Genomic DNA, 23,729 nt, shown 5'->3' with positions numbered 1-23,729 from the left:
TGGCCCAGAATCCTCAATACTATACACAGATTCCTTTTACACAATCTTATTGTATATGTGCTTCCATATGTCACCTTTTCCAGACAATGTGCCTGTTGTTTCTTAATTGGGCCATGGATCTAGGAATGACTTTCATAGTTGTCATCTTTATGAAATGGAGGATACATGACATAGAAGAAAATGTGTAAGACATACAAAAGAGATGCAAAGAATAATTACTTTGTTGCCAAGGGCACAATTGAAGTGTGGAAAAGGAGTTATCCTTCAGCTTTGCCTTCTGTGTCAGAGAAGCAATGGAACTACAGGAAATCACCATGGTGGAAAGAGGCATCACATGAGTTCATATAGAATCATAACAAACCACGGGCAAAAACATCTAATGAAAGTAGAGATGTTGATGAGAGGAGGCTGATAAATGCAAAAATAAAAAAGTAAACACCAGTGAATTATAGGAGATGACTAAAAAACTAATCCAGTGAATGATCTATCTTATAGTCATATAATCAAGTAAAAGAGAAAATATTTTGATAAGATCTATCCTTATCAAAGTCCCCATTTACCTTATTAAATGATGTGTTTATTTTTAGTCTCATTAATAAATGAGAAGGGCTGTTATTGGGGTAGAGTGAACAATTTATTATACAAGAGATTCAACTTTCACACCCTAAAATTAGAGATATATTAGAGGTTTTTAAATGGTTTCTACACCCTTGAATATGTGTGCTAGCACAACAAAAATTTTAGGCATCAAAAGTTCAGTATAAAATAGTTAAGTAAAGGCCACATAAGATCCAATCCTAGAATGTAAGAGTTTTAACTTGTCCAAAAATTATATGGAGTAATTTTAACCCAAGAGCCTAAATGAACATTTTTATTACAATAAGCATGAGAAGCTTAGTTCTAAAAAATAAATTGGCATTTTAAAAAGAAGCTTGTGCCACTATAAAATGCTGAGTTTCTCAATGTCATAATTGATTTGAGCTTTCAAATACAATGCACACAAGGCAATAAAATTGGAGTTAGTCCTGCAAAGCACAATCTATGCATTTGAAAGTAAAAGCTTTTGTCATTCGGTTAAGAAGATACTAGGAGCCAGTGACTTACCATCATATGTGTCATCATCAGTAAGAAGGACATCCCATAATGAAATGGGCTTCTTGAATGTTATTGAAATGAATTTGGAAGGCTGCCCCTTGTGATTTCTCCATGAGACTTTCTTCTTTCTTCCTCATAATCCCAAGAAAGCTGTGAGCATAATTATTCATGTGTAAGGGACAGAGGAGATGGGATTGTGTGAAAGAGGGCATTGTAATTGCCTGTAAATGCCTTATTTTGCATGCTGGAAATCAGTTTTGGCCCACATCTGTCAGAGTCATCAAGAGAGTAATTGAAATTTTGTGGAAACACCTACTCATTTGAAGTTGCAAAGGCTTTATTACTTTGGCAAGAGTTTGTTGGCTGCAGCAAATGCAAAATGTGAATCACAAAAATGTGTTCACGTTTGCCGATTCTAGTCAGCTATATTATTTCTTTAATTGAAATCAAGTCAGCGGAAATCTGACTGTATAACTGCTATCGTGGTAAATTCTGTTTGTTGTCAGATTTGAAAAATTACTAAGCTTTTGAGGGAGAATCTTTCTCGACTTTGGTAATCATTCCTTTTCAAATTCACAGTTGCAAAATGAAAAGTAGCTTTAAAATCTTTGACTTCCTTGGAAGTGATAGAATAGGAAGTGTGGAAAAGCAATGCTCTACTCTGAGGGTATTTTCAAATCATCTATTTGTATTATTACTGAAATTCATGTCAGTACTATATATAGGTTTTCAAAATGTGTTTGATACCACTTCTTTTTTTTATTAGAAATTGGTTTTCTCATGAAATACTTTCTTTATGTAGTATAATAAATTGATCACCACCATGCAATGGTTCTTATCTATAATATATTAGATTGAATCAAAAAATAAATCTTACTCTTCATCAATTATTTTTATTGGTGCAAGAAATATTGGTTTTACAACAAGCCAAAAGACTTTGCATGTAAATTATGTGTTCTTTGTCAGATGATTTTTGAAATTAACAATTTAAATGTTGGCTAAAATATACATATATATGGTAAACATATATGCGTGCCATCTTTAATGGCAATTACACTACTTCTTGAGGATAGCAATAACTCTTTCTAAGATATAAATAAACCAATGTTACAACTTTTATTTGTTTTTTATCTGTGCCATTGTGTAATTCCATGATGACATAAAAACTGATCCAGCTACATTTTACTTCCATGATAATGTAGAAACTGATCTAGCTACATTTTGTAGTATTCCTGAACAAGAAGGTGTTTAATGAATGGAATATTGTATTTTAGGTTCATTGAGTTACCATTTTACATTGATATGATGTTCTCAAATTTCTCACTGAAATATTCATGTAATTTCACTTTACAGTTGTAATCCTAGGACTTCCAAAGAGATACACTCAGGATCAAAAGTTCTGTGTAACTCAGATGATTGTGAGGCTAAGGACATTCTTAAGCTTACAGGTGAATGAGCAGTCAGAAATAAGAAATAGGAATTAGGTGAGAGTATGAAGTTGGTAGAAATTTTCCATAAAACTGTAAATTTAATAATCCTATTTTAAAATTAAAATTTGTAAAGAATGGTACGAGGAAAGGAAAGAATGTTGATGAATGGGCACTAAGTTGCATCTGGTTTCTGATAAGAAATGCTGGGGTGGCTTAGGATAATTATAATATACTACTCATTCTAAAAGGTAGAAGAAATGATTTTAAAGTTTGAAGTGTAAGCTAATGATACGTGTGAGACATATGTTTAAGAGATGAAAATATTATATAAGGTTTCCATGCGTCAAAAGATGTTAATTCATCAGTATGTACAAATTGTATATGTTTACACATAGCCATCAGGCAGAGTCAGAGTATGGACAATATTGGTAGTAATTCTGCAGATCCACACCCTGATGGGAGATGTCATTATGTATATATGTTTCTCATTCTGTTGGCCAATAGGAAAGGAAGATAGGAGGGACTAGGAGACAAGGAGGAAAGAGGAAGTAGTAAGGAGGAGTCAGCATGGAGAGTCTGGAGAGAGCAGTATGCAGCAGCCGGCTCCGGGTAAGAAGACCACGTGGAAATACATAGATTAACACAAATGGGTTAATACTTAAGACAGAGCTAGCCGATAAGAAAGTAGTAACTGGCCAACAGTATAATATCAAATACAGAGTCTCTGTGTGTTATTTGGGGCTGGCTCGTTGGTGGGACAAGACCAGTCGGCAGGCGGAAAAAACCATATTCGTTACAACACCCACATATATTTTTCTTCAGAAACAACCAACACTCCAAGACACAACAACCAATAGGCTGAAACAAATTACTATAAGGCAAAAGCTCTTATATGGGGGGGGGGAGATTTTAAATATATAATCACATATTTAAATTAAAACTTTTCTTAATATTTTCAATAAGCTGTTTTATTTAAAAGGCCCAGTATGCATCTATATGTAGCTGACTAATTTCTGTTTTGTTATTCTGTGTTTTAGAAAACCTTATTTTCTCCCACTGAATGAAGTTGAGAGAACAAAGCTTTAATGATTCTCTCTCACCCATAAAATGATCAAGACTGGCACTGTGTAACGAGCTGATAACATCAGAACGTTATTTATCTGATATAAAAGCCTTCCTATTTGAAGACACAAAGACCCATGGAAAACCATACTCCTTTGTTTGTTTTTGGTGACTGGACAGCTGTACGATTAGATGAGTCATGTCCTAAAGACCACAGACAGAGAACCAGCACAAAGCAAGTCCTGGTCACATTCTTTCCTACCCTTTGTTGTAGAATCACCTACTCTGAAAGTAGGGTAGAAGCCCATTGGAATAAGGGTCTTTAACATACAAAAGAGAGTGGCCTTTCTAGGTGTCCTAGCTTGCCTTCCCAGGGCGAGTTCAGCTTCCCTGACCTCCACTAAGGAAAAGTAATTATGATATTTATGGCACATTTTGGACAAGCAGGAGGGTAGAGACTGGTGGGGGGGGGAGAGCATTGATATCTTGCTTCTAAAGACACCCAGTCACCTTCAGGTCAAGTTTTCCAGCATGCCATAGTGCTGCATTTGGGGACATCATTTTATGAGCACAACAAAGTAATGTCAAACAGAAATAAATTTACTTTGAACTATTTAAAATGTGCATTGCTAAGGTCAAGAGCAACTGTCTCTGTATATATCAAGATTATTATCAAGGAATGTGACAGAAATACTTGTCTAAAAATGTGCTTCAGATGGATTATAGCTGTGCTATACAATAAAAGAGCCATTAACCACATGTGGCTATTTAAATTTAAATGAAATCATTTTTAAAATTCCATTGCTATGTACTTTTAGCCATAAAAGTGTGTGTAGTTGTTACTACCCTAGAAACAATACCAAAAGAACCTGTTTGTCCTCACCAAAAAAAAAAAAAAAAAAAAAAAATCACAAGTATTATCTAAACTCTTTTTCTCTGAGAAGGAAAAAAAAAAAAAAAAAAAGGATGTGTTTTCATTGTATGGTACCTCGAGTTTTAGGTGAACTATTTAGTAATGGGAAGATGTTTTAAGACTGTTACACAAATTTAAATAACATCACAGCTAGAAAATTCCATAGATATCTAATTAACTATGTTTCCTTGCATATATATATATGTTTTACTTCACTAATAAGTATAGGTAGGGTCCTTGATAAATTATAGGAGAGCCCAGGCCTAATGCTGTTCACAATGCTGTTCACAGGGAGGGCATATGGAAGTCGTTGAAGACCTTTAGGATTTTTTAATGAAAATGATTTCACTCTCGTGAAGATCATTGCATACTGGTTTTGTCATCTTCATTTTTGTGTCCTGAACATGAACTGAGTTGCCCCTCCTCAAGGTGCTCTCTGTCAGTGTAACTGAATACATTCTGTAAACATTTAAAATGTGAGACTCCCCAGGCTCAGAGATGAACTTTTGAAGCTTTAACCTCTACTAAACATTTCCATTTTGTAAATTAATTTTCCCAGAAATTTAATTGTAGCATCAGAGTCCTGAAAAACACAGACTATTCTAATAACTTTAGCTATTAGTACATGAATAAACAACTTTCAAAGTGAATGCCTTCAAATAGATACTTAGCTGGGGTAATACTACTCAATATAACAGTAAGTTTTTTTTCTCCTGGAATGTAATAAAGAATGATGACAAGTAATAGATAATGTATCATTCCAACATCATTTAACCAAGTCATATCATTGTTACTTCATTTTCCTTCTTTAGTGATGCTACTGAAATTTAAGCTCTATATTGCTTGCCAATATTGATAGATATAGAAGATATGAAGGCAAAAGTTAGTTGACGGAATGGATGTATTTAAATTATCCTAATGAATAGGAGATATTCTGCTTCAAAACTCTATTGCAGGGGAGTTTATAGTGCACAACACTTATAAGAGTATAACATCTGCAGAGAAATATAATGGCAACTTTGTGTTTGTAGGCAGACTTTTCTGTCCAGCCAGGCTGTCCCTAAGTAACCACACTAAGACTTATTAAGTTATAAATGCCCAGCCAATAGCTCAGGCTTGTTACTAGCTAACTCTCACATGTCAACTTATCCCATATTTTTGTTACTTGTGCTCCGTGACGTGGCTTAGTGCCTTTTGTCATTAGGCAAGCCCTTCTCCTCCTTCCTCTCTGCCTTCTCTGCCTTCTAAGACTCCTTCTCTTTTTGTTCCTGTTTTCTCTCCAACTTGTCAATCTCACCTTGCTTCTCCCTGTCCACCAGCTTCTTGCTACAACCAGGCACAGTGACAAATATGCACACAGCATAAAAGAATATCCCACGTGTGTACTAGGCAGAGTCTTTGACTCACAATGCTGTGACTTCTGTGCTTTTCCTTGGAGCAATCTCAGTAAAGTTCATTGTCTGCCAACTTTTGGATGAATAAATTTTATTCAGCAGAACTGTTTGGGGATTAGAATAAAGGACAGTTAAAATGAGTCCTTGTTACTTCCTAGTGAAATCTGAAACAATTTTCAATTAACTTGTCATTCTATTCCAGTGTTATCAGTAAACTGTGAAAAAAATTTATTGTGAATTAATAATCACATCAATTTTCCTTTAGTATCATAAATAGATTTTAATTTTAACTTTTATATTATATAAATTTCTTCACTCATATTTCACCCGAGTATTCACTTAGTACATTAAAAAATCACCTTGCTTATATATTGTTATATTCATGACCATTACTGCCATTTGAACATAGATTTTAACTTCAAAGACTGTATTTTCTGGTGTTTATGTTGCTTTAAGCATCTCATAATCATTTATATTTGGTGTTCTATATTTATCCTGTCAAAATGATATGTTTCTGAAATATTTCTGAATTGACCTCTTGTTTGCATCAACCTTTGTTTGTTATATTGTTTGAGAATTTCTATTTTTGTTCTTCTGAACAGTATGCCTACCATTACCAAATCTGAATTTTGAAATTATCTGACATTCATACCCTGTTGAGCCCTCACGCTTTCTAATGACTTTCCTCTAATTTCTAGATAGGAATATGACATGCATTTTTCTTTTACCCATGTCTCTGTATGTGTGTATATCTTCTGTGTTATTTTTACCATAATAATATTTTTACCACATATTTATGGCCTTCTTTTATTATTTTGTCTCCTATATGTTATATAGTATACATAGTATATAAAATATATTACATAAAACATATATGTTTTAAATCTCTGCACAACATTATTTTATATTTGAATGGATGAATAAATATCTGATGAGCCAACAGATATATTATATAAGTGAATTAGACATTTTTAAGTACAGTTTTAAGTTGTACACAGTGATAAGCACATAGATTACCTATACTACCTCTGTCCTTTGACTGACCTACTTCTTTATCTATAGAATACACTAGTGTAATCACATATCTTAACTAATAAGCCTATGTTGACATTCTGTCATCACCCTTAATACTAATCTGTTGCTTCTTTTTGCCCTTTTCTGGCAATATGTGCAGCACAGACACTTATTTTAATAAATTCAAGTTTACCAGTCTTTTTTATTCTCAGCAAGTAAACTTGTGGTACTGCATTTGAACAGTTTTTATTTGAATGTGAATCATAATTATTACTTGAATATTATCTGGTCTCCAACAAAAGCTTTTGGTTACACTGCATCTTTTGTAAAATTTTGTTATGTACTCTTGTATAATATCTGTGTCTGGATCATCATTTTCACTTATGGGTAACCAGTGGTCCCTGCCATTTGTGGAATGTACAATGTCTCCACAGTCTTGAGTTGGTTTTGGTACCAGAGAACAGTTCATGTAATGGATATGGTTCTCTTCTCTCACTTCTGTATGGCTGATCTATTTTACTATTCTTTTGCCAATATCTTAAGATTGCTACTTATTAAGCTCCACATTAATTATATAAGTTAGACATACAATTCACTGACTTAAAACATCCTAGTAAGAAAACACCAAGGGAATTAATCTATGGTTTTCATACCTTGAATTTATTATAAGATGCATAATTAGCAAAACACACACTGTGGCATTGTATTTATAATTCATTGAAAGAGAGAAAGATAGGAAGAAAGGGGAAAGAGAGAAAGGGAAAGAAGAAAGAAAAAGAGAAAATTATTAGCATTGTATTAGTTGAACGTGTTATGTTTTGTACAAGATTTTACCCTGTTTAAAATTAACAATATTATATCTGTATTTTCCTCAGCCTTTCACATATTGCATCCATAGGTTAGGATAAATTCTTTTCATTGTATGTTTTTCTCATTGTATAAAAAGAAATATGAGTTTGTTTTTGCATTCCCCTGTATCTCACCAAATGTTGGTAATCGATCCTAGGACCATGCATTTGTTAGATATCTAAATAATACTTTAGCATATTTTTTTTTTGCTGTTTTTGATTCTTTTCTTTTGAAAGTTTCTCTTCTTCTCCCTTCTTCTCCTCTGTAGATTTGGAACCTGTCCTGAAACTCACTCTGAAGACCAGGCTGGCATCAAACTCACAGACATTCCTGACTGTTGCTATCTCCCACGGGCTGGGATTAAAAGCATGTGTCACCACCACCAGGCTATACCCTTGTATTTTTAAAACTCTTTTTTACTTATTCTTTGTGTCTTTTACATCATTTCTTCTATCTCGCTCCCTGCTCTCATGTTCATACAACTTTGAAGCCAGCTGTCCTACCTACCTCAGACTTTGTCAGAGGAGGCATCTCTTCCCTGCCCATGCCAGCACATGATAGATGAGTAATGGAGACAGCTCTTCTATGCTCACAACATCGGGGTTAGCTCACCCACACCTCCTCTAACAGGGTCAGCTCTATTGTGCTGCCCAGGAAAAGTGCAGGGCCCACTTAGCTGAGTGCTGCATCTGGTCAGGGAGGGTCAGATACCTCGCTCTCCATTGGTGGTAGGATCAAGGAATCTGTTCTGTATTCTTATTTCTAACTTTTAGCAGAATATCTATGATGGTGTGAAATATCCTTTAACTATGTTAACAATCATTAATCATTTACCATATATTAATGAATATTAATGATTTTCTATAACATATATGTAATGGAGTATGTAAAATTCTATGACTAAGTATATGAAAATTAAATTTAATATAGTCTTCAGCAGCTTTTGATGTAATTATGACATGTGACAAACCAGAACATAACAAAAATAACTCAGACTATCTTTTAATGCACAAATCTAACAAGGTGTTTGATCATTTACTTTATTGACTCTACCAAATAAATATTTAGTTCAACTGTAATTTATTCCAATGAATATGTTACAAGTAAAATTCAATTATAAAAGTGTATTCAAATGAACTGTAATCACAATATGGAATATACTTTCAAGCAACAGTCAAAATAATTTCAAAGCATCATAGATAAAATGTTGGCCTGCTATTACACACAGTTTGTTATTAGAAATCATAGGAAAAATATTGACTTACTCTGTTCTCTGCATAAGCTCTCTGCCTTTTGTAGTTTTCCAGAATTTATGACTGAAACATTCAGCTCTATCAAGTTTTATTGGAAGAAGCATAAATACATTCTATTTTAGAAGACTTTTTAGCTATAACTTTCTATTACTCATGGTTGTCTCTGTTTATTTGGTCTTTTTTTTTTCCTAAGATTTCTTCTAGTTCTACACTTTTAAGACAGCCAATAGATCTACAGAAGATTCATAGCATGAAGGAGAAGCCCAAGAGGTTGTTGCTAGTGATTGTTATTGGATCAGACATCTCCTATATCTAGAAATTCCAGCTGAAAGTTATCAATAAGAGCTCATGGCAGATCTCTAAACTCCCATTGACTTTTTTTAGCCTCGACTCTCAGTGTGTTCCAGAACCTTTCTCTGCTCAGATAAATCTGAAAGCCCTAATAGATTATGGTTGGCTGATAAATTTAAAGGTCTAAATGGATTGTAGTTGACTGATGTACTCAGAAAGCCTCCACCTTCAGAAGATTACAGTTAACTCTTTGGGCTACAGTGTCTTACAGTTAACTGGTCTCATGGTTTGTTTCCTCCTAGTGTACATTCCATTCTCATCTTCTCTTGGAAACCCCAAGTGAATAATTCTAATCCTTTCATGTGTATTCCATGGGACAACTTTCAACATTATTTCCGGAAAACAAATAAGATTGCAATGATGCTGATGAACATACACAGTCTTGAGTTTATGTCGATCTGTATCCCTTTGTGAGAGAGTATGAAATGGTTATATGCTGTTACTTAGTACAAGATTCTATATTAAATGTGATGGTACTAGGACATTTCTAAGAAGAGTTGGGATGAAAAATATCAGATAAAGTAGTCAACCACTTCTCTAAAAGCTTCCTGAAAGATGTCACCACCAAGATAAAATGACCAATTGCTACAGAGTGAGTTCAAGGCCTGTTTAAGAAATATATATATATATATATATGTGTGTGTGTGTGTGTGTGTGTGTGTGTGTGTGTGTGTGTGTGTGTGTATAGTTCAAGAATATAGAGTTTGTGTACTAAATATGAGACTACTCAATTCTAATACCAAATATTAATAATACTAATGAGCAGAAAAGAAGAGTTATATTTAAGCTGAAGCTTGAAGGAGCAAAAGTCTAGAGAGAATTGTAAAGAGAGAAACAATTTTTGTAAAAATGCAGTTGTTACTAAAACAAAGGAATGTCTTTTGTGTTTTGTCCTCAGTACAGAATCGCAGCCCTAAGAAGGCCAGCAGATTTGCTCTGGAATAGAAAAGGTCAAAATTTTTATGATTTTTTTCCCCAAAGCTACACTTCCTCCTTTAAACTGTAGCTAGATTTAAGTGTTTGATTATGAGAAGGAATAAACAACTTCCCAGTTACAAGAAGTTCATTAATGAATGATACTCATTAACATGAACTGCTTGGGAAGTCAAGATGAAAATTACATATACACTTGTAGGACTTGCTTCATAAAACATAAAGAAGTCTTAAAAAAGAAGGAGGCCTGGAAAAGACACACTAAAATGGCTGAAGATCACTCTGTTGAGTGGGGAGACATGAGACTTACCTAATTTGGCCATGACAGAATTCATGAATGGTGGTCGTTCTTTATTGTTTGTTTGTTTTGTTTTGTTTTGTATTTGTGAGAAGTGTTTTTCTCTGTATGGCTTTGAATCCTGTCTTGGAACTTACACAGTACACCAGGTTGGCCTTGACTCACAGAGATCCACCTGCCTCTGCCTCCTGAGTGCTGGGATTAAAGGCTTGAGCCACCAATGCCCAGCATTGTTGGTGGTTCATTATTGTAGTTTATATAATAAATACTGAAAACTCAGTGACTTAAAGTCAATTACACTCGTTTTCTGGTTTATGAGCAGACATAAAGTATATGACTTTAATCATATTTCAAGGGAACACTTTGGTCTTTTCTCCTCCAGCCCTGAGAGAGGCTTGGTGCACAGTCGAGTTCAACTCCAGCTAATTACCAAGAAGTGGTGGCGTCTACCTCATTCTTTTTCTCACATGTTTTTTTCCAAAGTGTCTATCTCTTTCCCCATGACTAAGTGAGATTATTATTCCCTTTAGCTCTCTCAGGTAACCGTAATCCTCTTCCAGTTATAAGGATCAGCTAACTTGCAGTCTCGGCTACTTATGTACCCATGATTCCCTTTGTTCTTGAGGCTAACCTATCCACAGGCTCCGGTGCTCAAACACTAGAAACTGAGGGAGAAGCATGAGTTTGCATGCCACCCATGACTAGCAAAACATATATGCATGCTCTTTGGCTAGCAAAACACAGATGCATGCTCTTTTGCTCAGGATTTTATGGTCTCTGTTTTGTCAATAGTTTAGATTACTGCTTCTTTTTTTCTATATAATATTATATATATATATATATATATATATATATATGTGTGTGTGTGTGTGTGTGTGCATATATATATATATATATACATATATATATATATATAAAACCAACTATACATTTGTTATTGCAAACTTGTTATTTATTGACTTGATGTTGGAAAAGATTTAACTAAACAAGAAATATTCTGTGGTATCAAAATTCAGCTACATAAATTAACCCACAGAGTACTGAAATTACAGTGTTTCAAGGTAATGAATGGGAGCTCACTTCAGTCTGTACTTAGAATCCAAGTCCCTACATGGACTCTTACCCATGCCACTGATTTGCTCTAAACCCTTCTTTAGTTGCTGTGTTCTTATAGCATCATATAATACAAATGCTTAGAGAACTGTATTTCATTAGGTTTAAAATATTAATTTCAACACAACACATAACTTTAGAATTAAGTCTGGGAATATAATTCAGTGACAGAGGTCTTGTCTAAGCTGAGTAAGGCTCTACTTTTGATTTAAACAGAAATCAAAAATTATAAATGCCTAAAATATAAATGCTGGTCAACAAAACTTACTTGTGGTAATATCTGTGTCCTTATTCACCCATTCTCTCTCTACCATCGTGTCTGTCTTGCTATCAAATGAGTTTTCTATAATAAAAATACATTTCATGGAAAAAGAATCCTTTAAATATAAAAAAGAGTATGTATTTTGATGTATTCCTCTCCGTTTCTCCGCCTCCTCCTTTCTCCTTCTTTTCTTTCTCCCTTTCCCTCTCCTCTTTCTCTTCTCCTCTTCCTTGTCCTGATATTACTCTTCCTTTTTCTTCTTTTATGTGCCCATTATTTTCCTCAGTGTTGATTATAGATTTTAGGATCTAAATAATGGTGATCTAAATAATGGTGAGCTGTTTTACAGATGCTATCTAGTTTCCTTTTCGACTTTTCATTCAAAACAAAGAAACACTTTTGTTTGTTTTGTTTTGTTTTCTCATTCTTTGCTTTCTTTTGGACATGGTATTTAAAGTAATATAAATATTTCAAAATTAATGCTTCTACATTCTACTATTACTAAAGTAACTGAACATTATCAAAATCCCATCTTATTAGAATTAAATCACATGTAGCGATGTTGATTGTCTTAAATGTATATCCTGTATGCTTCTTTTATGGATGATGGGCAATATATATATATGTATATATTTGTGTGTGTGTGTGTGTGTGTTACAAAGTGAGAGAATATTTATGCAAATGAGAACAACAATAAGTAAGAGAAATTTATACTTGTAAACAATTCCTTAAAGTTTCAGACATCTGCTTCCTCTAAATATATCAATATCCCCAAAAACATTCATACTACAAGTGAGCCCTTCATTCAGTTCCTCTTTCTAAAGTAGTAAAACCTATGTTCAGATTGTTCTCCAAACTCTATATCATGACAGAGTGCTTTGTGTATTTTGATAATAAGTGTTCATTCAAAAATGAAGTGGTATTAAACAATAAGAAAGTCATTTGATAAAGAAAACTCTAGAAGGACATTATCAGATCAGGAAGGAGGACATCATCTGTGAAAGTTTCCATAATATTCTGGCCCATTGGCCAATCTCTTTAAGTGATAGTGTTTCCCTCCTTAACCATTTTTCTAGTTCACTGAGCTTGGTCGTAATTTGAATTTCAGATTCTACCAAAATTCCCAAGTAAAAAATGAAGATCCACATGTAAAGTGGTCAGTGAATCCTACTAATAAAAAGTTAACCAGGAAGTCCAGGGCAGGTGATATAATTTCTTCCAATAGTTCTCAATTAATTCCAAATTAAAAACATTTGTCCCCATTATTCAACTTAGAACCAAATGTGTAATGAAACTAATATCATCAAGAAAAAATATTCTATATTTGTATTCTACTTCATTAACATCTACCTTACACCTTTGACATCATAACTTGACAAAAAATAGAAACAATCTATAAAGATTTTCTTTTGCCTATTCATCATGATGAGTGGCAAAAACTAGAATCTTAAAGACACAGAGATCTGTAGACAGTTTGTGCCCTAGTCCCAGTGTGCATATAATTTCATTGGTTTGTATTGCTCTCTGTTGGTTTTGAAGGAATAAGAAATCATTCAATAATCAGGAGTATGGATGGTTTTCACACCAGGCTCAAAATTCTAGTTTTACAGTCTTCAGCTCGTAAGTTATCCATGGCTCATGAATTAATTTATTGCATGAGTAGTAAATTATATAACTTTAGAATTTTCAAATAAGAGATATTCTTGGGAGGTTAAATGAACATGATCTAAATCTATAGCTGTATCTAACTATTTATATATATTCATCTACATTATCTCTATATGAGCATACTTATGTTATCTTCATATCTGTCCATTCACTTAACCAATCCACTTACACAAAAAAATGTCTGTGTTATAATAATTTGTTAATAGGAAACCAAACTGGTAGTATAAGATAGTAAATACTATCAAAGACTTATTTGTGCTTTTCCTAATATGTCCTTTTTTGTTGTTTTTGCTCCTGATTTGTTTCTTTTAGAATATTTTAACACGGTCTCTTCTAATTAAACTGATGTTTATTTAAAAATATTTAAGTCTCTAGTATTTGTTGAAGTGTAAGTTTTTCCATTGCAGAATTCCAAAGGAAAGTTGAATCTACCTGGAACCTTGTTAGTACTTAAAAAAAAAAAAAAAAAACAAAACAAATGGATGAATTCAATCTGCACATTACCAAAACATTTTTCCTAGTTAGCTATAATTAGTGTGAAGTAATAGGATTTCTCTAGATTTCCAGCTTTTCAAGGGGAATTAATTTGGAGACAGCCCACCCTATAGCTTCTGACTTGGAGGGCTGAGTTTACCAATTAAGTTCACAGCAGATTAATTAGCTGCTAATTTATGAAGCTAATCATTGTTCAGTGGTTTTTATTAAATGCCTACATGCCCATGAAACTTATGTTGGAAGATTGGATTGGGAGCACTCAAATCTCATTTGCAGAAACATTTAAGTGTTCTGGACACCATAGTTCCAACCTAAATTTACTGCTGGCACCAGTCAACCCCCTTTTTATCACTGTTCAAGGGAAATATTAAAACCAGCACAGAGAAATTGTAAGAAGCATATTTCAAAAAAAAAAAGGTTACAGGTGTTATAGTTTTCATTGCAACTCTGCATTTTGTGAATGCTCTATGAATAATATTTCATGCCCTGTCTCTGTCCACAGATATATATATATATATATATATATATATATATATATATATATATATATATTCCTGTGGCTAATGGAAATTTGTACAAATCACAAACCACCATACAATTTGCCATATTCATCAGAAATTATGGCTGCCCTTCACTAAGTTCAAAAGAACCCTGATTTCAAATATAAAAGGTATTGCAAGTGAGGAATAAGAAAAGTTAGAACATTGTATTTAATTAAGTTATGATTTGAAATAGTTTTTGATCATTTAATATCTGAATTATAGTTCTGATTACAATCCATCATTGAGGGAAGTCAAGGCAGGAATTTATTTGGACATGGCACATCACATCGATAATCAAGACTGGAAAGAAACAAATGCACAAATCCTAAGTTGCTGCTAATTGGCTTCTCTTTTCTTATACTTTTCAGAATCCCCTGCTTAAGAAATGGGCACATTCAGCTGTGCCTTCCTACATAGGTTAAACAAACAATCCCCCCATAGGTATGCCAATAGCTCAACCCAATTTAGGTAGCTCCTCATGCAGTCTTTCTTTCCAGGTTAATCTATGTTGTAACAATAGGTAGCCCAAATCAAAGGTATCCACTAAAATATTAAAATACAGCAATTTTAAGCACTTTTATAAAGGTGTTACTATGGAGTGATCTGACCTTGGCATGGTTTCTGGATTGTTTTGAAAATAACACATTTACATTTTTTCCTTCACACAGCCATAAAGTTAGTGGGTTCGTAGCTAACTGTAGAGAACATCATGGATGTTCTTGTCAGCCTTTCATTATAGTAGCAACTAATAGAAAATACCTCAACACCTGTGTGTTAGAAACACATTCTTGATAGGGACCTTTCCATATCAATTGCTCTAAAATATGTTAAGTGTAAAATTATAACAAAGACTTCTCCAGAACTACTTTCACTGATACATTAGACACTTCTATGGCATTCTTTCTGCTATTTAAGCACCTTGCATGTGGTAGAAAGAAGCAACTGTCACTCTTCTGTCATTATGCAATAGTGAACAAAATCGGAGAATACTCAGTATGGGAAGGGAAAGAAAGTTTGTGATAATACAGATGTTTCTTGCTTCTCACGTACTGAAAATCTAGGTTACTTTCACTTCAGCAATCTATGTTAATGAGAATATTTATTTTGTTTCAAATTCATCTGTTAGGGAAATGACTGGTGTGCTAAAAATGTACCTTCATATTAGGATGGGATTAAGAAGCAAGGCTTTGGATGATAATGGTATGTATATTGTGAGATTAGAGCCAAGTGTAAGCCTAACAGTCCTGATATGAAGAGCAAGATCTAATTTCATTCTCTCTCCCACATGAAGAGTAAAGTGGCAGGCAGTCCTCTTGTCTGAAAACCTGACTGAGGGCTTGGCCAATACTCTGACGTAGCTAGTACCTAATTTTGAGACCCAAGCTTTGAGAATTGGGACACTACAATTAAATCCTATGTAAGCAATCTCATGTTTTATATTTTAGTATAGCCAGACAAACAAAGGTGTTATCTTTCAGAGGTTAAGAATTATTTTAAATCAAGTAATGCTATATTTTTTTGTTTTAATAAGTTAGTTCTAATAAATTTGGAGTAAACAACTGTGTTTTGAAAGAAGAAAGAGAATATGTTCTTGGAAGAAAGATAGCATCTCCGCCAGATGATTCTAAGGAACTCCAAGTTGCACATGTGGTAGATGCAATCAGCCATGGTTGTCCATCATTAAATCTTTTTCTCCCTTAGGTTGCGCTTACTTGAAAGTCTTTTCTTTTTGCAGTTGACCTTGATGTTGAATCCAATATGAATTTGTCAGTATATAAGCAACTAGTAAAAGAAAAGCAAAGGGAAGGTTGAATCCATGTTGTGATTTACCTCCAGCCTAGACTACTGGGATGCCCTGGGGCCATGCAAACCCCATGTGCACACATTTGTTGGAGAAAGAGACCGGAACATAGAATTGCTTCAGTTTGATCTTCCTTGGCTCTTCTCTGACCCTACTTCCTACAGAGGATACATCATGAAGCTTTAACATTTACACTGTTTCAGACAGCCTGTTGTGAACTGAAATTCTCTTTTTAAAAATCTATGTTTAAATCTGCTCAAGCAGAACTAAAATACAACAGGATCTATTGTTCTGTGTATCACGAAAAAATAATCCTTAGCTTGATAATATGGTAAGTGTTATGATTTTAATCTCTGAACATTCTTAAGCCAATAGAAAATTCTTCCTATTTTCTCCATAAATGAACTTATCCACTTGAAAGACGAAGGTCTAATATGACTAATAATGTAGTTAGAATAAAGTTATATAATAGCTCGGCTTATAAGCTGTTTTGTGTATTTGAAAGTGTTAAGGAGTTAAGCATTGCTGTCATTCCCTTGGAGTGCTTCTTAGCTTTAAATCACTTCTCTAGGTTTTTTTCTTTTGGTTGTTTGTGTATGTTTGTGTCTTCTCCTAAAAAATAAATAAATAAATAAATAAATAAATAAATAGATAAATAAATAAAATTGTCTCTTCCTTTGCCTTGAAGTATCTTGCCTCTACATTACATACTTCAGTCTTTGATTATATTCTTTTGTCTTTTGCATTTGGCAAGATTTAAAAGTATAATTTTATTCTCCTGCCGATGTCCATTCAAGGCCAATTAAAGAGAAATTCTTTCTCCTAAGTGTGGTAGCAATGCCTTTTAAGAATTTTCTTCCTGCAAAAACCATGAATCAATTACTTCCATTCTATTTCATTCATAATTATCAGCACATTTCACTTTTACGAATTCATGAGTAAGCTGAGATATTTGCACATATGTAGAGACCATGCTTCTGTGGCACCACATTTTCAAATGTGTCTCTTTACCTTCTATTCTTATTTCCTTTCCACTTCTATATAGTCTTTCTGTGACATTAAAAATATATTTCTTGCTTTCCCTGGGGAGTGGATGGGGAATTCGATGAGGGATTCAATGGGAAGCATGGGAGGATGGAAGGGAGAGGGAACTGGGATTGGTATGCAAAATAAGATTGCTTCTAATTTAAATATAATAAAAAATGTATCTCTCCTTTAAATTCTACCTTCCACATATGATAGCACACAATTCTTGTTGCATTTATCCCTTTATGCTAATATTTTTTATTGCTTTGTAGCATATTTTGAATTCAGATATTATGGTGTACCAATCTTTTTCTTTCTTTCCTTCCTTCTTCCTTTTTTTAAAGTGGGAGTAGTTCTATTGATCTTTAGAAAATCCTGGAAACTATACAAACAGAAATAATTACATGTAACTAAACAACCAGAGTAGAAGAATTTGAAGGTTCTCAATACATATAAATGACATCATTTGTAAAATTGGGAATGTTAATTATCTTGATTTATATATAAAAGAACACTCTTATAAGGCCTAAGTGTTTATAAGAAATATGTGTTGATTTATATTAAGTAAAAGTAATATTTGAATTCTTTACAAAATATCTTTACTTTCTATTTATCTCTATTGTCTTTCATTCTTTTTCTTAATATATACATGAAATTTTATGATGGTTTAAAATGTGATTTTTTTTTCTAGCCATTAAGTACCTTAAAAGATTAGCTTGAAAACCATTGAAAAGAGATTATTCAAATATCTCTGTAATGAACAGAATGAAAGAAAATTATAATGATGTCTTATTGCTGCCAATACAGAGGTTAGAAATGTGACATATAGGGGGGCTGGAGAGATTGCTCAGTGATTAAGAGCACTGGCTACTCTTCCAGAGGTCCTGAGTTCAATTCTCAGAAACCACATGGTGGCTCACAACCATCTGTATGAGATCTGGTGTCCTGTTCTGGCCTGTACAATACATGCAGACAGAATACTGTATGCATAATATAAAATAAATTAAAAAGGAAAGAAATGTGATATTTCCTTGAAGAACATATTAACAGTAAACATATTTATTCTTTCACAATTCATAGTAGTTTGACAACAGACAAATGTTTTTCCTAATTGTGTTCCCAATACATTTCTTATTTTACATCTTGCATACTTGAAACCAAATGTGATATGAAGTCCACCTTGCTGCTATTTCTTTCTCTTTTTATAAAAAGTGCCATATCAGAAAGTAAAAAGATAAAATTTGGAAAGAGAAAGATTCAGCTGGAGGTGGAAGAAGATAAGAAAAAAAGGAAGATGGAGTAAATATCAAATCACACTGTGATGAGAGATGTCATTCTATAAATATGTTTCTCTTATTGGTTTATGATTAAAACACTGTTGGCCAATAGGAAGGTAGGATAGGTGGGACTAGGAGACAAGGAGGATTCTGGGAGATGTAGTAGAGAGGAATCAAGGTGTAGGATGTGAGAGAAATACGAGGTCTGGACCCTCTCTCCAGTAAGATAAGAACATGTGGAAATACTTAGATTAATAGAAAATGTGTTAATATTTAACACAGAGCTAGCTCATAAGAAATGCTAGTAACAGGCAACAGCTTTATAGCTAGTAGTGTCTCTGTGTGATATATTTAACTGACATGGCTGAGAGATCGGGCTAGTGGGAGTGTGTTTGTAACAACAGTGTGTGTGTGTGTGTGTGTGTGTGTGTGGTGATAGACACTGAGAAAGAATATACAAAACATAGAATTGTTTTTAAGTATCTGAGGATATGACCATGAAGAAAAAGACAAATCCATATGCACCACTTGACAACCCATACTTCTTCCAACATGAACCTCCTCCAAATTATATTCCTGCTTTATCATTCTCTTTCTTACATATACCTTATTTGGATCTTTCCCTTGTGTTAGATAAACAAGTTTTCAACTTGTGCCTATTTTTCCCAGGATAATAAAGTTGTGTTTGTCTTTGTAATTATTTTGTTGTTGTTTGTAAGAAATAGAACATTCTTTTCTTTCTATTCCTGACACTATTTTGAACCACACTTAGTTCCTTCTCAAACTCTCTCATGACCTTTCTTCAACATTTCCTTCTAATAAAGTAGAAGCAATCTACTTAAGATTGAAAAGTTTGGGTGATTTTTTGTCAGAGCCTTTTATGAAGTGATGATGGGGTTCTATGACAAGCTACAAATAAATAAATAAGTAAATACATAACAGAACTGCTTAGTGGTTTCAGTAGACCTAAATTACTTTTTCCAGAGAGCTTAATGAAATTAGACCTTGTAGCAGCTTTGAAAACTTTAGAATTATATTGTAAAAGTGGAATTGTTGAAATCCTAAGAAACACACTTGAATTTGAGGTTTAAAACATAGATATAATTTTCCTAATGGAGAGGGATGTTGAGGTGGGTAGATATGTGAGAGGATAAAAAAGAGAAAGGCATTTGAGATGGGATAACAAACATTAAGAATGCTTGAAAATAAACACACACACACACATACACACACACACACACACACACCACACACATACATACACACACATTTCTTGCGAAACAGATGTTGATTCTCCAGCAAAGTGCAGGTCAGCCTCAGCTGTGGGATATCCCTCACATTGTTGGTCATGGATTTATATAAAACCTTCCAAAGCATTATATTTACCGCCATTGTTCTTTGTTGTTCACCAAAACTCAGTATTAACTATTGGTGAAAACATGCATTTGGGTCACATAACATAGAGAAATAAAATTGATTCTGCCCAGGAAGTTACTTTCCTGCTATAGAGATTGCTAATGAAAAATAATCATTAAGACTATTACATAAACATTTGTGAAACCCATAGATGACGAAATGACCAATATGGCAAGATATTGGTGAATATCATTGGTGAAATTGTACACAAACCTTTTGGGTCAATTAACTACTCTGTGAATGGATTTAAGGAATGTCAGGAAATGCATTTCTGCCAAGATGCCAGGACTAGGGGTTCTAGGACTGAGGGATGAATCTGAAAATATTTATTTGCATCATGGACATAATATTAGCCTCCTTCTAAATGAGTGACATGATACCCAAAGTTTAGTGCAGGTCTCAGTCCTCCTCAGAACTTTTTATTCTGCTTCTGTGTATTTTTTGCTTGTTTGTAGTTTTTTTTTGTTGTTGTTGTTGTTATTTTGTTGCTTATGATGTTTGTATAAGTGCAATTGATAAGTTTAATACATAAACTACAGATTGAAGAACAAAGAACAAAAGTCACTGGAGTACTCACCCACAAAAGTGACACTGATGTCACCAAATCTTATAAAACATTATAAAATTCTGCAAGATATAATATACACTAGAGATTGTGGAAGATTAAAAACTGAATGAGACAGATGGTAGATGTGCATACAGGATAACTTTATGACTCAGTTTCAAATCTTCTCTGCCATTATTCTTTGTTCTCTTATCACAGAAGAATTTCACAAAATCAGATATTAAAAAGTATCATTAGTTTTAACAAAATTTCATGGAGCTGTAATGAGTCATAATGAAATTAATCAAGCCTATATTAAATTGTACATTTACTAAAATGTTCCTTAGGAGAAATGATTTGTATAAGGAAAGCAAATTAAAACTGTAAAACCCTAGGATCTTGCAAAGTGAGTTAAATATACATGTGGAAACATGCTTAAGGTTGTGTATTGTATAGTATTACTAATAAAATTATTATGTGTTTGTAAATTTGTTAATTAAATGAAATTATTTCACTAGAATATTTCATAAGAAAGGTGCCTACAGACTGAGAATAAAGTCTTTAGTTCTCTTACCATAGATTAGATTGTTGTTACTATCCCAGAGATTAAACTTTTTTAGTCATCATGTATTATATATCTATACTCCAAATATAATAATGGAATATTCAGAAAGTATAAAGAATTATTTGAAAAGTGAATGAAACAATTAAATGTTCACAAATAAAAAGCTCTTCCTATTCAGAGAATACATATGAGTATAAGGCATGTTTTTAAAGACTTGAATGTTTGGGCTCAGTGCTATGGTGACATTGTGAATTAAATTGTTTCAGAAAAATATAGTTTCAGTTTGCACTGTTAGGAAAGAATACAGTATCAGAGTGTCCCTTTATCTGCTCATTAGTGTGATAATAAATTTAGTTGATATTGCCATTTTTTAGTGTGGATTTTTAAAAATTAATTAATATATTTTGCTGACCTATTATAATGTCTAGAGCTGCCAACCACATAGGCAAAGACAGACTAATGATTGAAAAATATTTATTAATTAGTTTTTTGTAAGGTTAAAAAAGATGCACGAAGAGAGAAATCAACAGCTGTGAAGAAATGTTATTAAATGAGAAGATATGATTTTAGTGTGGTAAACAAGGGTAGAGAAGTGCCCGTGCTCTTTACTCAATGCTGTTTATATTTTAGAGGCAATATTTCCTTCCTTTGAGATAATTATTATTAGTAGTATATTTTTATAGTGACAAAAACTCAACACATACTTATAAGAAAGCAAACATACTTAGCAGAGGTTGAAAGTATGAGTGTCACCTGGCCCTGAAAGTTGTTCTATTCTCATTTTCCTAAAGCTGCCATAGTCACACTGTCCCTGTAGTGCTCTGTCCCATATCAGGTGTGCCTCTGTCTTAGGGATTTTGAACTTTGAAAGCTTTCTGCCCAGATACTTCTACAAGTTTCCACATGGTTGATGCTCACAATTCATTTTTCTCTTCACACATATCAATGACCTGTCAAGTGCTCTTCTAAAACACTTTGCATGAATTAAATACTTAAATTATTGTGTTGTCACATAGATCCAGAATTGTTAAAGGATCCCCATGTAAAATGAATACCCCGGCCTTTATTCACACAATGTCACATGAGCTCATTATTTAGAATGGAAGCAAAAGTTGTTAGCTATTGCCTCTTCTTTTGATATAGTACATTCTTAAATTATGATGTTTGAAATGATATCTATTTTCACAATAAATAAAAGACACAACAAGGCCAGGCTTTCAGTGTAAGAGAAAATCTAGATAATGGAAATCAATTCTATAAACTATCAATTGATTATTATTTTACAGTAAATGCCAGTTACGTGTTGTACTTCTGAGCAAAGGATATTCCAACATAAAATAGTATGTCATTTGGCCATGGTCTCATAAGCTGTGATAAAACAAATGTTGTCAAATAGATCCTTAATGCACAACATAATGAGGCATAAAACAGTGAAATAAGGCATTTTATTTTGAGTAACCAGAGTCAACATCAATCTGGGAGGCCATATGTGTATCCAGGGTAGAACGTAAAATGACAGTAAACCTTTCTATTTTTCAATGTAATCTTTGATTCAATGGTCCCAGACGCTATGGTTACATGCAGGACTATTTATGAAATTATGGTGCCTTATCATAGTTCACTAGAATTAATGCTCATATTAAAGCTGGTTTGGGGGGGATTCATTATATTTTTGTTTTATGACCAGTAATATAAATCATTGTATTTTAAATATACTTATATTTGTGTGATTATCATCTATACTCCCTGTGCAAAAGTGCCATTTTCTTGGAAGTATAAAATGAATAATTTTATTCTCTGCCTATCTTCTTGTTTATTCTGAAGAATTAGGAGTTTAGAATGATGAAGTCAAATGACTGCAATAAATTATAAGAAAAATATATAGCTGAAGCCATTTAAGTTTTGAACAACAAAAACATTTTCCGAAATTTTGAATGGGAAGCATCCCAGGAGGAGTGGGGGAAAATAATAGGTGAAGTAGTTTGTACATGTCCCTAACTCAGGGACAGATCTCAGTGAAGAAGGGTTGACTAACCTCTTAAGATCTCTAATGTGCTAGGTGAAAAGTCGCTGTAGGGGCAATTACAGGAGAGACTCATTAAGCCAATTGTACAAGGCTATGCAGCTTGGGTATAAGAGGTTAGGCAGTACAATTAGGAAGTAACCTGGAAAACCAGTCATTTGAATGACTTTGCCTCTGAGGTTACCTCACAGCAAGCAGACACAAGGCAGCAGCATTGGGTTTCAAAATCCAAAGTGACAGGGTAAAGTAAGAAAGAGGCCCCACTGACCTGCCTTATTCTATTAGTTTTAATGTGAGCTTCAATATAGTTGTTTATTGACAAAGAAATGTGTCTAAAGGTATAAAGAATGCAAAGGTTATTCAAGGTTCCTGGTGTATTTAAGACAAATTCACACCTGGATAACA

This window comes from Phodopus roborovskii, unplaced genomic scaffold, assembly GCF_943737965.1.
Source record: "Phodopus roborovskii unplaced genomic scaffold, PHOROB, whole genome shotgun sequence".
Lineage (NCBI taxonomy): Eukaryota > Metazoa > Chordata > Mammalia > Rodentia > Cricetidae > Phodopus > Phodopus roborovskii.
Note: the sequence above shows the minus strand (reverse complement) of the source record.